Source organism: Grammomys surdaster, unplaced genomic scaffold, assembly GCF_004785775.1.
Source record: "Grammomys surdaster isolate TR1022 unplaced genomic scaffold, NIH_TR_1.0 126086, whole genome shotgun sequence".
Classification (NCBI taxonomy): domain Eukaryota; kingdom Metazoa; phylum Chordata; class Mammalia; order Rodentia; family Muridae; genus Grammomys; species Grammomys surdaster.
In genome coordinates, this window is record NW_021620894.1 from 5,395,557 (window position 1) to 5,411,701 (window position 16,145).

The 16,145-nt window shown below is 48.8% G+C and overlaps 1 protein-coding gene across 1 annotated transcript in view; it reads right to left on the minus strand.

Annotated features, from left to right (window-relative positions):
• Grik4 (glutamate ionotropic receptor kainate type subunit 4) overlaps positions 1-16,145 on the minus strand; it is a 174,614-nt gene that overhangs the window by 114,907 nt on the left and 43,562 nt on the right. The window lies entirely within an intron of this gene.

Genomic DNA, 16,145 nt, shown 5'->3' on the forward strand with positions numbered 1-16,145 from the left:
AGAGCCAAGTTTGCTTTCTAAACATGTCAACTGGAAGGCGTGCAGGCAAGGTTGTACGGGTCGTCACCATTGTAGTTTCATTCATTTCATAAATATGCAAGCATCTGTCTTACATGCTAGGCGCTGTTCTAGGTAGAAAGGACACACATAGGATATGTCCTTGCTACTCAAGAGCCTTACAGGAGCGAGCGAGAGAGAGAGAGAGAGAGAGAGAGAGAGAGAGAGAGAGAGAGAGAGAGAGAGAGAGAGAGGAGCCAAGTGCATTAATATTTCAGACAGCTATGGGTGTGGGAGCAGGGGCTACTGCAGTCAGAGGACTGGGACACCTAGAAGTTCAAGGGTCATCCAGACATCCATGCAGTGATGGTTAATGATGGTTGTCAACTTGACAGGATCTCCAGTCACCTAAGAAATAAGTGTCTGGGTGCATCTTTGGGGAATTATTTAGATTATATTACCCTCTGGCCATGCCTAGGAAGGCTGTCTTGGTTAGGTTAATTGGTGTAGGAAGATACACAGTAAAAGTAAGTGGCTCTGGACGGCACAAGAAGGCAAAAGGTGGCTGGACATAGGCACTCAGTGCTCTCAGCTTCTAGATTAAGGAGGCAGTGTGATCAGCCTCCTCAGGCTTTCGCCTCCATCGCTTACGATCCAGTTATGATGGACTGTTACCTTCAGCCATGAGCCAAAATGAAGTCTTTCTCCTACAATTTGACTTGGTCTGTATTTTACCCCAGTGATGTGCAAAGTGACTAAGACCCATGGTCTTCACCCCATCACCACATCAGCTTTGCCCTGGACTTCCTTTGGCCCCATATAACAAAAGCGTGTGGCTTCTTCAGCTCACTGGTCCATTCCTGCAAAACTACCTTCAGATGAGGTCGGGCCAGACTGGAGCCCCACCCATCACATGCTAGTTCTGAATGCCTTACACACAGTTCCCTAGCTCATGGGCACACAGTATTTACAGGCACTAGAAATGACCTATCAGTCACTCAGCATGACGGGACAGATGGCAGGTGCCTTAGGCTTACGCCCTGGCCAGGTGGACACACTGCTTTCCTTTAGATGGTCTCCTTTTCTAATGACTCTGCTCTCCCAGCCCCTGGTACCCCTACTTGTATCTTGCCCCCACCTACAGCCACCATCAGGACCTCAGGCTGCGGGCCTGAGCTCACCCGCCCAGACCTCAGCCTTGTCAGCTTTAGTTTGCACACTGGAGTTACAAAGACTTCTTTGGAGCCACCAGCCCCACAGAGTGGACTTGGATGAGGATGAAATATGTTTTGGATTCTGCCACTTTCCCATTAGGGGATCTTAGGCGTGCCAGGATATGCATTGATTCATAAGCTGGTGTTATGTCCTCTCTCTCTAATAGGGCAGCTGCCAGCCACAGTGGGCTAACAGCAGGCATGAAGGGGCAGATGGCTAATGAGAAGGAATGTATTTGGCAAGGATGAGGTGGCCAAGGCACAGGGCCAGGCTGTTGTTGGGAAACCAAGGGCCTTTGCTGGCCATGGATGGTGAAGGCTAGGAATATTCTCTTGTGCTGGCTTCTTTATCAGTGTGGGCAGACAGACCACCCTACGTGTCCATTCACATGTACAGCCTGAGAGATGAAGGCACTGATATCTTGTGTGTCCATATTCACAAGAGCACTAAGGAGTATACAGTAGACAACAGCTTCCGGGTCAAATCCAGCTTCCGGGTCAAATCTCACTTCCTCACCACACAGGATATGTGACCTTGGGCAAGGTCTTTATTTTTTCTGGCCTTTACAGCCACACTGTGAAGTAGGAGGGGTGCTATTGGACATCTTCTATGAGAGCATGGCTCATCGAAACAGCTAAGCAGGGTTCACAGGGGCTCACAGAGACTGAAGTGGCGAGCACAGGGCCTGCATGGATCTGCACTGGGTCCTCTGTGTATATGTTATGCCTATTGGCTTGGTGTTCTTGTGGGACTCCTAACAGCAGGAATGGGTGTATCTCTGACTATTTACAATGTTCTTGGGACTATTTTCCTCATATTGGGTTGCCTTGTCCAGACTCTGAGTGCTTATTACATCTTGTTTTGTCCTGTTTGGATGTCATCTCTTAGAGGCCTGCTCTTTCTCTGGAGAGGAAATGGAGAAGGGGTGTATATAGGGGAGAGGGGAGGGATTAAGGGCAAGTGGGAGAAGTGGGGAGAGAAGAAACTGTGGTCAGGATGTATTGTATGAGTAAAGAATGTATTTTCGATAAAAATTAAAAACAAAACAAACCTCCTATGTTATTCCAAGAACCAATCAAGGTGCCAGAGAGATGGCCCTGTGGGTAAAAGGCACTTGCCACAAAGCCCAAGAGCCAGAGTTTGAAACTCGGGACTCACATAGTAGTAGGAGAGAACCGACTCAAGCCAGGTTGTTCTCTGGTCCCTCTGTAGAAACACTGTGGCATACACACGGCATGAGGTATGCCTACCTCTCCATCTCTCCATTCCCACCCACGCCATCCAGTAAAAAAAGAAAGAAACAAGCCAGGTATAAAGCAAGGCCCAGCAGCAGCACCTGGCAAATGCAAAGGACTCAGAGGAGAGTAGTTACTGAGAAATGCCCGTGGGACCTAAGCAGCACCTGACCCTCTTCTTCCTTAGTTCTACTTCGAACCTGGAGGGAGGAAGTACCTCCTCCTTCAGTATTTTCTGGGCAGAGCAAGAATGAAAGGGTTAATTGCAGACCCTCTGAGGCAGTCCTCCTAAAAGCCAGCCAGTCTGTCTTCCTGTCTTTCAATTCCTACCTTCTTATCCCCTGACTACTTTCTATTTCCTAGTTTCAAAGGCCTCTTTAGATAAAACGATTTCGGGGGCTTCCTTGGTGACTCGTGCTATATACGATGACTCGTGGGAACACTCGCAGACAGACAAGAAAGAGGTGGCAGGCCCTTTTACTGCAATTTCCCAGACACGTCAGGATTCTACTCTGCCACCATCTGGACTGTTGGAGCGTGTGTGTGTGTGTGTGTGTGTGTGTGTGTGTGTGTGAACTTGGAATCTCCCCCTGCTTCTGAAGCAAACCTTCTGAGAGAGTTCAGGAAACCAGTGACAGCTACCCATTTTCATACAATGAAAACCTTCTAAGAGAGTATTTCCTGAAGTCTCTTCTGGCAGACATTACCTTCCCAGGAAAAGTGGACAGAAATTTCACTAAAACAAGGTTACATGCTCAGATAACATTAAAAGCAGTCACTTATTCTTTCTGGCTCTTTAAGATTCACAGCACAACCCTGTACACTGAAGGCTGAAAGAAGTTCCCTAGTGGAGCTGGCTTAATTTTGTTTAATCTCATTTTTTCAAACACATTGACTACTACCGAATATATATTCCCCCCCTCCCCTTCAAATCTGTGTCTCACATTCCCATTCTCCAGAACACAATTTGGGTCCTGCTATCTTAAACACATTCAGAGAAACATTATAAACCCCAAAGCAGGTAGAGGAGATGCCAGGCTGAGACAGAGATTTCATAAAATTAACAAAATTCAGGCTTGAAGAGAGGAAATTTTGTCTGATTATTGTCCTCCATCTCCCACTGTGAGTGCACACACAGTCCACTCGGGTTCCTGTATCCTTCCTGTCTCCCCTACCCAGCCTGACTGACCCTTTCAAAACATCAGAGACAGCCTAGGGGTCATTCCTGGGAGGGGATAGGTTTTCATGGGGGATCCAGATAGAACTAGGGTATTTGAATCTCCCAGTAAGGGCAAATGGCCAATGGTCAGACCAGGTCAGGAAACGGAGACCAAGATGCAATCTTCCATGACACCGGACAAGCATAGCTGTGTGGCAGTCCTTTGCACAATGCGGACCTTCTCTAAAGGGATGTATGTCCCCACAGAGTAAAAGCAAACAGCTCTCACTGTGAACCTCACTCACAGCACCTCCGACTGTCTGCTTCCTAGAATCTGATTGGCTAACGTTGGTGGAAGGACCATGGACTGAAGTCATCTCAATACCCTGAGGTCCTCACTGTAGCTATCTCTATCACCAAGCACGGTCTTGTACCCATGGAAGGGATACGAATATGAGCACAGGCTGTACCAGCCCGCCTGCACACACCCGTGTGTGTGGTGTCTGTGTGTGTGTGTGTGCACATACATACACATGAGAATGCTTGTTTATGCTATGGTATGTAAAATCCAAATAACTAGAGTTCAAGGTAAGGTCAGATTTAGGGAGTGTCTCAATGTCATGGAAGACTGTCCCATGGGTAAGGGCTGTGTGGAATGGTCACCATAGGTGGCAAAGCTCAATCCAGCTTCCTATTTCTCTAAAAGAGGTGACATTTCCCAGGTTCTGGTTTACACATAGGCACCCATTCGTGGATTGACGCCATGAACCTCCCTGGCCTGTTCATCCACGTAGGCCAGGAAGTAAGGGCAGGCTGTGGGTAGGGCACTGAGTGGGAAACAGGGCCAAGGGAAGGCAAGATGTTCAAGGGAGAAGGGAAGGGTGGGGAAACTGAGGTCACCACTGTTCTCTCCTCCTTCTCCTCCTCCTCCTCATCATCATCATCATCATCCTCATCCTTATCCTCATCCTCTTCTTCCTCCTCCTCCTTCTCCTCTTCCCCTCCTCCTCTTCTTCTTCTTCCTCCTCCTCTTCCCCTCCTCCTCCTCCTCTTATTCTTCTTCCTCCTCCTCTTCCTCCTCCTCCTCTTCCTCTTCCTCCTCCTCCTCTTCCTCTTCCTCCTCCTCTTCCTCCTCCTCCTCCTCCTCTTCCTCCTCCTCCTCCTCCTCCTCCTCCTCCTCCTCCTCCTCCAAGAAGCCATTTTAGACTATTTTTCAAATGAGAAAAGATTTGCTAGTCACACATCTCACCCCATCCAGGGTCTAAATATCAAGAAACACAGCTTGGGTACCAGGAGTTCAGGACAAGGGGTGGAAAACACATCTGTGCTTATGGGAAGCTTCTGTCCAGGGCAAGGGAGAGGGGAAGGTGTCCTCTCTGAGACCCCTGTGCCTGCGCTAACCAGTCTAGTCTGTTAGTCAACCCAGGGACAGGCCAAGTTTTGTCCATTGCAACTTCGAGTGTGAGAGCTCTTAATGACGGATTGATTTTGCCTGTGTCTGACTTCAAGGAAAAAAAGAAAGAAGCCAAGTCAAGACCTTCTCCTAACCCAAGCAACCCTTCCCTTTACATTCCTAGGCCAAGAATGCATCCAAGACTGAAGATGTAGCCTCAGCTCTCCTTTTGAAACTCTATGCCCACTACATTGCTGATTCGGTCAAATCGCTCTCCCGAATCTCTCTGGACTTTATCCCTTCCTTTCCAGCCCCACTGGGATACGCTCTCATCCTCTCTCTTGTGTGCAGGCAGCGTATTTAATGCAGACCTTGCAGCTGACATCGAGAGACAAAAGCCTCTATAGTGTACAACTCCATTGTTGTCCCGAAGACACTACAGATAGGGCCTACTGTGCTTGTGCAATCTCATCGGGAAACAGAATCAGGTGTTAGAAAGGACCGACAGGTTTGGTGTTTAATGCTCCTTTGAGCAGGTCCTAGGCAGGTGGTCAGTGGTAGGTCTCTGCAATGCTATTTTCTTTACCTATAATAGACAGAAAGGGCATCCACCATGTAGATGAGTGACCAGCACAGAAGACCCCTCAGACACATGAGTTCCCTTGTTTCTACGTGCAGTCAATGTCTGTGCTTTTACCAAAGAGGGCCCAAGCACCCTTCTTCTTCCCTCTTTCTGGCTACCATGAGCTACATCTGGACCCCATCCCATAGGAAATATCCTGTGGCCTGTGGGCTTTCCCACACCCGCTTCTCTTCCACATCCCCCTGCAGGAAGCTACTCTTAGCTCCTTGTCAAATGAGAAAGGCTCAACTAAGTTGTCATAAGATGTTAATTGTTTGGTGAGGTCATGTGTGTTCAAATAGGAAGGCTGGGGTTCAAGTTCTGGACTTTTCCAACCCCGAATAACATCAGCGACATTAATGACTATAGTACTAACTGCTACAATCTACTGGCCAGACAGAACTGAGCATATTTCACCCATGGTCTCTATGTATCCTTAGAGCAAGCCTGTGGCATGGCAGTTAGTCTTGATTATTTCATGGCATCGGAATGGAGACCCTGAGTATCAAAGTGGCTCTCCCAGGGCCACATGTCTAGGAAAAGAGAGTTGTGAGTTCAAATCCAGGTTCTGTTGACCTCCAACCCGGGGCTCTGTGTTGATGTACAAATGATCTCATCATAGAGAAATACGGGGATTGCATCAGGACCAGGCTATGAAATAACCAAGGAAACCAAGTCAAAGCTAATCTAGGAACACACACGGTGCTAACTGCACACCAAATGGTTTGAGGGGGAGCTAGGAGGCATCCGCTGAGTTTCTTTGTGAGGGGGAGTTTTCTCACTAGGAAGCCTGGGGCTTTGTCTTAGCTCCAGATTGCCACCTGGATGACAATGGCTCTCAGGGATTTGGGAGAGCTGTGGCTGTTCTCCGTCTGTGTAGCATAAGGATCCCATGGAATTAAGAGCCACACTAGATATCCACAGGGGAAGGAAGAATCGGGAGCAGATGGGAGCGAATTGGAGATGCGTGTGGCAAGGATGGTATGGAGCAAGATGTGTCCAGCTCAGCTTCGTGAGCTTGGCCAGCTTCTAAAGGGAGCTGGTCAGGAGCTACCGCTAGCCTTAGGAAAGCCTCTCTTTGGGGGGGCCTCTGCTTTGGAGTCATCTATCACATGCGTCCATGTGTTACTGACTGGCAGTAAGGAAGACAGTGTGACCTCATGAAGCCTACAGCATCTGCCCGCTGCAAAGGTGGCCTCTCAGCTTTTGCATAAGGTAGCAGGCTCCTGTTGACCTTTGAACCTTGCTGGCTCTTTTTTGTTTTGTTGAGATGGGGGTCCCATTATGTAGCTCTGGCAGTTCTAGAATTCAATAGGTAGACCAGGCTGCCCTTGGAGTTACAGAGGTTCACCTGCTTTTGTCTCCTACACCGTCACCACACTCGGCTTAATTTATTTTCACATTTAGTGTGTACGTGCATGTGTGCGTGCATGCATGTGAGCATGCGTGCGTGTGCATGTGCGTGTGTGTGTGTAGTGACACATGTGTGTCACAGTATGCATGTGAGGTTAGAGGACAGCTGGCAGGAGTGCCACCATGTGGGTTCCAGAGATCAAGCTCATGGCAGGCCTGATGGCAAGTGTCTTCATTTACGGGATGACCCAGCTCTTCAGCCTGTACATCTTTCTTTATGTCAGGGCCACAGGCAACCTATAAAGTAAGTTATCTCACTAGAGCCACTGGAATCCTTCCCAGTTTAGCCACCTGGACCCGGCCGGGTTGTGACTGTCCTTGTGGTCCCTTCATTCCAGAACACGTCAAGTTTCTCAACGACTGGTCATATGGGACTCGGCCCCCTTCTCAGCAGGACTTCGGCTGCTCTCACAGATGTCAGCCTTTGGTTCCCACTGCTCCACATTCAGACTCAGCTTCTAACCAGCCTAGAAGAGGAGGTCCCAGCCTTACGTCACCTCAACTACAGGAATTTCCTAAACACCCAACTACTCTTGTGCACACTCATACCTGCGCCCACTGGTGTGGCTCTACATGGCTGACAAGGTACTTTCCTGAGTCACTTTGGGTTCCTCTCACCCCTGTGTTACGGGGCAGGGGGCAGAGTCCCCCACATTCCCACTTAGAGAATGAAGAAGCCACACGCCCAGAGGTAAGTGTTTTCCCCAAAAGACAGAAACGGGAGGAAATCCTGCTGCAAGGTCGGATCCTATTTCATGCCTACCGTACACTCAGCACTAGGCAAGGCCACCAGGACATGCAGTCACACACATCTCCTCTCTTAGGTAGTTAATGACTGACAACTTAAAACGCTGTCACCCCGGGAGTCTGAGAACACCAAAGACTCCAATTTCCTAACCTGTCATTACGATACAGGGAGGATGGGAGGAATCCTGAGATGGCGTCACCCCTCAACTTGAACTCAGTATCCTCCCACCCCACTTGACTCCTCTCCCTTGCTGCCCCATCTGGGAATGTCACCATTACCCACCAGTCTTTCAAGCTAGAATGTGGACGTCACCCTCCATTTTCTTCATTCTCCTACCAGCCATACCTCCCCTCTGCAGGCCTGTGTGCATTCATTGCCTTCTACCTGAGACCATTGTCCCTTTGTCCTACCCCTTGGCTCTGTCCTCTGCCCTCCATCCCTACCAACCCTCTCCTCGCTTCTGGTCCTCACCATCTCATGCCAACCTTTCCTCTGGTCTTGTAATTCTCCAACATCCTTTGCCTTGCTATTGTTGGAGGGATGTTCCTGGAATATAAATTTTATAGTGAATGTTCACCACCACCACCACCTGCCCGAAGTTGCACACAAGACACAGTTAGACACGAGTCTTTGCACAATTCATGCCCACCTTTTCCCACAGTCCTCACTTTGACCTCCGTCATACAAAATTTGGGACAGGGCCACTGGAGTGTGCCATCACGGTACCTCTATTGTCTTATTAGAGCATTTATATCACACAAGTCTATAAAAAGCTACCACCCCCAAGGCTGGGTAGCTACTGAGCTATTACATCCACTCGGCGTATAACATATGAAAGAAGCCAGCCCTGGTGGCTGACTAGATTTCAGAAGGGAACACCTGCCATCTCACATGGGCAATCAGGGCCTTGCTACTTCCCCAAACTCTTCTTTACGGCCATTATTTCTTCTCTTCTCTTTAGGACCTGACACAAAGAAGAAGCCAGGCCCCTGTCCCCTCTCTCCCAAAGCCCACCTTAACCTTTCTTAGTGAAGCCCTACAGCTAGCAGAAGTTTGGAGTCTCTTGGGTACCTTAGCATCCTCTCTCTCCTTTCCCTCCTTCTTTCCCTCCCTCCAGAGGCCACCTAACTGTGGTACCTGCCAGTCTATTTATCTGCATCAAAGCCTGTGCTCTCTGCAGGCTGGAAGATTGCTTTTTGTATAATAGGTCTTTGAAGACAGTGGCAGCTGGGAGGCTAATTCATACCTGTCAGTAAGTCCTATTTAATGGAAGATTTGGCCCCAAACCTTCCAGCTGCCAGCTCTCCTGGATTCTTCTCCCTGCATGTTTCCTATTCATTTACTCCCGTGACCTGAGTATGCATATCTATTCTTCCCAGGAACCTTGTCCCTTTTTGGCTTTGCTTTCCCGGTGTGACCTGGCAAACAGGACTTCACAGGCAGAGTACATTCTGTCTGGCTCATTGCTCTGTCCCCAACTCCGTACCCCATGGCCGTGCTCAGCAGGTGTTCAGGGTACACTCATTAGATGAATTAATGTTCTCCTGGAAACCGGTCCTCAGAATGTGACTGCCTTTTACAAAGATGTCCGTCATTTGCTCCCATGAAGAGGAAGACAGAGGCCAGGTGGGAAGCCCTCCTTCCTCCTCGGCAGCAGCTGGGACTGTCTTGGTTTTGTGTTGCGAATACTGTTCTGTCTTCAGGTGCTAAATAAGTAGTTGTTAACTATGCTGTTAGCTGTATAGCTTAAACTTCCACGTGTGAAACTGAAAAATGAAAAATGGTAGCTACCTTGAGCTCCCACCTGTGGGCTAAGGGGAGCTTCTGCTTTTGGGAAGGCTTGCTTTATAGATCGGTCTCTGCCTCTGAGGTCTTCTGCACTCAGGACTGTTAGTGAGACCACTTACTTTCATATCAGAAGGCCAGTATCTCTTTCCCCAGGTCCCAGTGCATTACCCCTGCATTCAGGTATATAGGTATACAGACACACGTCTCAGGCAGTTACGTCCATTCTCACTATGAGTGAAGTTGTCTGGAAGATGAGTGATGCTGTCAATCAGTGACCTCTGCTTGCCCCACCCCTGCAGCAGGTTCCATGAGCGGCGGCCAGCTTGCTGACTGTGATGTGTTCCAGGCCACTAGATTCTCAGATATGATTCAACAGCAGCCAGAAGCGTACACAGCGGATGGCCCAGAGGTGGGGGGATGATGAGAAGTAAGGCAGGAGGAAGCCGAGGGGCAAGCTGATAAGGGGCTGCAGGAGAGTGGTCAGGGGTTTGGCCTTTACTCTAGGGTAACGGGGGGAGCTCCCAGAGGATCTTTAAGAGTGATAAGATCAGGAATGGTTTTGGAAGATTTTAACTTTCGTCTAAGATAAAAGCCAGGCTTTGGGATTTATAAGAGGTGTCGCGAGGTGAAGCTCCTGACAGGATGACAGGTGTCCTGTTATGTCCTGGGCTGTGCACGCAAAGTGCCAGCACCCCAGAGCCAGCATGCAGGATGTCTCCAGTGGTGATGAACTGAGCTGTGGATGGATGCCTTTGACACTGAGTGGAGGATGGAGAAGCTGGATTGTTTAGTAATAACCGTACTTGCTACTCCTAATGGTGCTTGTAATACAATAGCACTTAGAATGTAATAATAATATGGTTTGCCACATGTGTTTTCATCTCATTCTTCCTCGGCCCAAACAGACATTAATCCCAAACACTCCTCTCAGTAGGACCTGAATTCCTCAGGGCAGAAAGCACCCTTGGTAGCTACAGAAGTCTCAGAAGGCCTCAGTTTCTCCCTTTATACTGCTCTCAGTCTTCCCTCAAGAACCTCATTTACATAACATCCTCTGAGGCCCAGGGATACGCCCTGCCCAGAGCCAGGTGCCACATGTCATGCGCAGTCAGGGAATGGACTGATTTCCTGCCACAGTTGTCTCTAGTAACTCTTCCTGGTTCCCTGGCTACCTCTTGCCTTGTCTAGCCTTCCCTGGTGGTAATGGGGAAAGTATATAGAGTCAGCTAATTTACACAGTTAGTGCACACTGTACGTTGAGTCTAAGCGCACAAGAGTGTCACGCACTCGCATGTGCATGCACACACGCACGCACACACACATACACCATCCCTGAAACTGGAACTACGGTGAACTCTACTTCTGTAACTAGTTTATACCACATGGGAAACTTTATCCAGCTTATCCACAAGTGCTTTCAAAGCAGTCGGATGCAAGACAGAAAGTCAAAGAGACCTAACTGGTAAGGAGTCGGGGACCAGGGTAGAGTCTCCTGCTGGTGAGATGGAGCAGGCCCTGGACAAAGGCTGGAGACCTTCTCCAGATGTTCAGTGCTCATTCAAGCCAAGTATCAGAAGGAAACAGAGATGTCAGCCCTCCAGCCTCAAGAAGGTGAATTTACCAGTGGTAGGCCTGAGTTGGGCTGCAGTTGACAACACAACCAGCAAATACCTTGATCGAAGTAGCCTGAGCAGAGCCCCATTGTGCTAAGCCAAACTGATGACCTACACGGGCAGCTAACGTGATAATCTGTTGTATAATGATACGAAACTGACACTGAGTACCGATATCATAAACAGAGAGAGAAGGCCACGAGGATGGCAGGGGGAGAAGACAGCAAATCCTCTCACACACCATGTATCCAGAAGAGAGACAGGATTCAACCTTCTCTGAGACTCACTGTCCTGCTTTATAGAACCACAACTCTCCCTTGCAGGGTCACTGTTGATGTTTAAACATCTTGACTATAAGGCCTGGGGAGATAGCTCTGTCAATAAAGCACTTGCCATGCCAACATGAAGACCTGAGTTTGATCCCTGGGACCGACACAAAAACCCTGGACAAGGTAGCATGCCGTCATAATCATGTTGCTGGGAAAGGAGAGGTAGGTAGATCCCTGGAGTTTGATGGCCAGCCAGCAGAACTTACTTGGCAAGCTCCAGGCCAGGGAGATCATCTCAGAAAACAAGGTGGATGATGCCTGCGGAACATCTCAAAGGATGATCTCCAGTGTCCCCACTCATGCGTATTGTTCACCCCTTTACAAACAAAGATCAAGTGTTTGGAGTGACATCTAGCACCCCATTACACCCAGATCCAGAGACACCTATTGCTATCGCTCCAGCTTGTGAAAATGGGTCGATTTTTATTAATATATCTTCTTGAAGGTAGCCATCTTGAAATTGCTAGCTCAACGGACAGGAGAGGTGGTGACGTGACTCTCCCTGAATTAGTAGGACTTCTGAATGTTTAAGAACTCTGTGACAGGAGTCATCATCGTCTCCCTCTCTTCCTAAGCCCTATCAGACAGATGGCTTGGACAGTCGGAGGGGACAGTTCCATTATGTTTTCAGAGACTAAGCCAGAGACATCCCCAGAGCCTGCTTCTTAACTTCAATTTAATTTATTTCCTACAAACAGCCGGGTGCACCCAGTAACAAGCTTACTTGGGCTCCGGAGACACTCAGATGTGTGTGCCAGAGTTGAAAGCAAAGACAGGCATGAGCTCCAACTTGTATTAAATAGATGAAACACACGTACCTCTAACTCAGATCCGGGAGCCCCAAGGGGGCTGATCTTTGCTCTCAACCTGTTTGTCCAACATCAACAAAGATGTTTGCCTGATAATTGGTTCCTCTGAACCACTGCAGTGCTTCTATGCCTCCACCCCGAGTCACAGCACCTTACAGAAGGCTTTTCCAGTTGCTACCCTCGGCATACCTTGTCTGTTCTCACATATCCCTGCCCCACCTGGCTAGAGACCTCCTGACTCCTGCAGACACACACACCTGCCTTGCCTCAGTAACGAGATGGTACAGCGACAGTCAGTATGGTGCCACTGTGAAGCCACAGGGTAGACTCCTCCTTCCACACCAGCTCTGAGGAGGATGAAGGCATAACTGGCTCGTATCCATTCTTGATGATTCTGTAGACCTGGGGCTCATGTCGCCAATTCGCTTCATGCCTCATCCTCCCTTCACTGGGACATTTATGGACCTCCTTGCAACTCTCACCATGAGGAGAAAACACACGGAGAAACCATGCAGAGTATCTCAAACACAGCAGGTTTTAGCAGCTTGGGACAACTGGCTATCTACACTCATCAAGGGATAGGTCCTACCTATGAGGTTTTCATCTCTCTTCCTGGAAAGGCTTGTGAGCAGCCACAGGGAAACAGTTCCTTCATTCAAATGTCCCCTCCCCATAGCATCTGGCATCGTAGGTAGATGTGCCCGTTGACCTCTGCTGCCACCAAAGGTTTCTACAGCTCTCTGGCAGTGCTGCTCCCACTTGTTCATGTCTCAGGGTTGGCAGGTCCCATGGTCAGAGCCAAGGGCAGAATCCTGGGGCAGAGTTCTCCTTTCAGACATTTCTGAGCAGCTGGCAGCCTGCCTTGAAGGAAGCAGGGCTGTACTGGGTTCGAGACCAGTCAAACCCCATCCCACCCCAACCCCTGCCCATGCCCTGAGGCAGCTCACGAGTTTGATCTCTGTTTAGGACAGTCATACTCATTCCTTTGAATGAGGAGAATTGTTTCACTGTTGTCTGTGATTGTGACTATTGGACATCCCTTTGTGATAAACCACCATCAGGTGAAAGGCGCTGATTTAGGTCTACTGGGGACCCAAGCTTTCTCTATGTCCCTGCCTAACACAGGACAGGCTACCCTTGTATAAGAGTATGAATTCTCAAAAATATCTAAAGGACAAAAATCCAAAACCCAAAACATTACCTAATGCCCCTGGAACCTCCTTCTGGTCTCACTACCACTGCTCTTTACAAATGCATCCACACTTTCCAGCAGTGATTCAGAGCACACCCGCAAGGATGGTCCTTGCTGAACAGCATGCTGGAGTCACAGATCCTCCTAAAGAGGCTGCTAGGCTGCGTGGGCCCAGCAGACATCTGTCACCGCAGCACCTGCCACCTCTCAGGCTTGCATTCGGGGGGTGGGGAAGACGTTCACAGCTCACACAGACTCATGGGGAGATTTCACTTCATTATTCTACCCTGGACTGGTATAAATCCGCATTTATTCACCAAAGCATACTGGAATATGCAGAACGGCTCTCCTAAAGGCCTCGATAAAGCTGAAATATGTGTGGACTCTTAATAATTTTACAATAAACTACACTTTAGAATCAATTGCTCTGGCACCCAGAAAGTTGTCCGACTGATGGATTGTAGTTCTGGCTGGCTGGTTGGTGAGTGTGTGTGTGTGTGTGTGTGTGTTACCCTTTCAGTGAAAGTGTGAACAATCTGGAATAAAGTCAGACTTAGTAGAAACTGTAGTTCTATCTAGGTGAGCCCAATTTTGACATTTTTTTTTCCTGGTGAGAGCTCTGGAGTTGAGGAAGGCCAGAAGCAGCCATTAGGAAAATGAGGTCTCCAGGTGGAAGTAGTCAACGGAGAAGAAAGGGTTGGGGACAGGGAGGAGGCAAGATTCACCAGCCATCAACTGAGGATTAGAAGCCTCCTCACGCTCCTCAGGAAGCATCATTATCCTACTTTGCTACAGGGTCTGTGATGATCAATCTTGATTGTCAGCTTGACGGGATTAGAACCATGTAGGAGACCAGCCCTGGGGCACACCTGTGAGGGTGTTTTCGGGGAACTTGAATTGAGGTAAGATCCACTCTGAATGGTGATAGCCCATTTCCCTGCATCCAGCTCTGGGCTGAATGAAAAAACGGGAAACTGAGTGGAGCACCAGTGTTCGAGCTCATCTCTCTCTGCTTCCTGATTATAAGTGCGAGGTGGGCAGCCCTTCATGCTCCCCCATCCTCACCCACCGTGCCTTCCTGCCATGGGGGACTCTATCTTGTCAGACTTCACCCAAATAAAGCCTCCCTTCCTTCCTTAAGGTACTCTTATCAGTCATTTTGTCACAGCAACGAGAAAAGTAACAGATACGAAGTCCAACAGGTAAAGTTGCTGCCACACGAACATCTAACATAAGGCCGCAGAGTAAAAGTCACACTCCCTGCGATCTGAGGCCCTGCCTGCTTCTAGGAAACAAAACACCGCTTCCACTGCTGTTGTCATGCATCTCCTGAGGCCAGCCTGGGGAAAAGGGGGAAAGGAAGTCTCTAAAAGTGACCTTTCAGATCTGAAGGATGGGATTTGTTCTGAAGACCCTTGGGCTCTCACTTTACAAGTCAGGTGCCAGGTTTAGGCCTCAAGAAGCCACGTGACCTCAGATCACCAGGGCACAGTGTGGCCATCGGTACCTCTTGATGACAGGGAAGCCCCCTGGTACAATCAATCATGGCTAGCCTTCAATTTCCTGCTGCCACAATCATTCTCAGCAGTAAGTAACCTGACCTCAGGTTTTGACATCTCTCAACCTCTGCCATGTTCCAAACTCTGCCTGTTGGATCCTGAATAAACCCACCTTGCCGGGTCCTCATACCCTTCAATCCAAATCTATCCAGGCTGGAATGAGAGGAAGGGCATGTGAGACTCGGCAGTTACCCATGACTATGTGGGCTACATATGTGCAGAGGTATCTTAGGGACAGGGAAACGCTTCCAAGGCTGGACAGCAGCCAATCAACCCCCTGGGCTCCTTTCAGCTGGAGAGCTTTTGTGGGATGAACTGAACTCATTTTGGATGTAAGGAGATGAGCTATCCCCCCACTAGCCAGAACTCCCATGCCCAGATCTCTTAGAATGTGAATAATCTAGTCACCCAACCGATAACCATTAGTTGAGCATCTATTATGTTCTGGTCAGCCACTAGGGTTACAGAGATGGATAAGACAGACTTAGTCTGGACTTTATGAAGCTTAGAGCCTGGGCAGGGCTAACTGTGAGCGAGGCTGGTGAGATGGCTCAATGGGTAAGAGTACTTCCTGTGTGTGGACCTGAGTTTCAATATGCGTGCATGCATAAGCTGAATATGACCACTATGCCTGAACCTGGGTGTTTAGATGTTGAGATAGGTAGGTCCTGGGAGCTGGCTAGCCAGCCAACCTAGCTAAAATGGAAGCTCTAGGTACAGGGATGGAGACCAAGAATAACAGACCGAGAGATCTGATGTCTTTCTCTGGCACGCATTTGTGAGCATGAGTGTGGGCATCCATATATCTGTATGTGTGCGTGTGAGAGTGTCACAGACACAACTGTGAAAATGACAACACACTCAACCTGGTGATGTGTCAGGATGACTTCAGTGGAAGAATGACATTTAAGTAACACCTGGAAGATGGGCAGGGCTGGTTCGCCGTAGATAGGAGCAGGAGATTGGGATAAAGGCACTCACCCTTTCTCCAGAAATTAATTGCCTTTTTCTCTGTGTGTCTGCCCTGGTTCCCCTTCCTGTAATAATTTTAGCAATTTCAATTACTTATGGCT